Source organism: Capsicum annuum, chromosome 3 (assembly GCF_002878395.1).
Source record: "Capsicum annuum cultivar UCD-10X-F1 chromosome 3, UCD10Xv1.1, whole genome shotgun sequence".
Taxonomy (NCBI): domain Eukaryota; kingdom Viridiplantae; phylum Streptophyta; class Magnoliopsida; order Solanales; family Solanaceae; genus Capsicum; species Capsicum annuum.
The window spans coordinates 236871965-236872323 of NC_061113.1; the positions used below are offsets into that span (position 1 = coordinate 236871965).

Genomic DNA, 359 nt, shown 5'->3' on the forward strand with positions numbered 1-359 from the left:
ACTTCAATGCGAATCTAGCATATCTACAATTATTGGAGAAACAAGAGACATTTATATTAAAAATGTAAACTTAACGGCATTGGTTCTATGGTGTAGTGGTTAGCACTCTGGACTTTGAATCCAGCGACCTGGGTTCGACTCCCGGTAGGACCTTTTATATTAATTTTTTTATTTTGTGGCAACAAACTTGTTTTTTCGAAAAATAACACAAATATACATCTTCACCCCTACCATATTTACACATGGATCTTCTTTGATGTATCAGAAGCTAATTATGTATCTCGACAAATTTAAAATCGAAAAAAAATATATCATAATCTAATTATGTCTAATTGTGTATTTTGACAGACCCAAAATCG

General features: G+C 32.0%; 1 non-coding gene across 1 annotated transcript; it reads left to right on the plus strand.

Moving 5' to 3' along the window:
- The first annotated feature begins 81 nt into the window (after positions 1 to 81).
- Positions 82 to 153, plus strand: TRNAQ-UUG. Its single transcript has one exon. It is a non-coding gene; the product is annotated as a tRNA-Gln (tRNA).
- Positions 154 to 359: the final 206 nt, after the last annotated feature.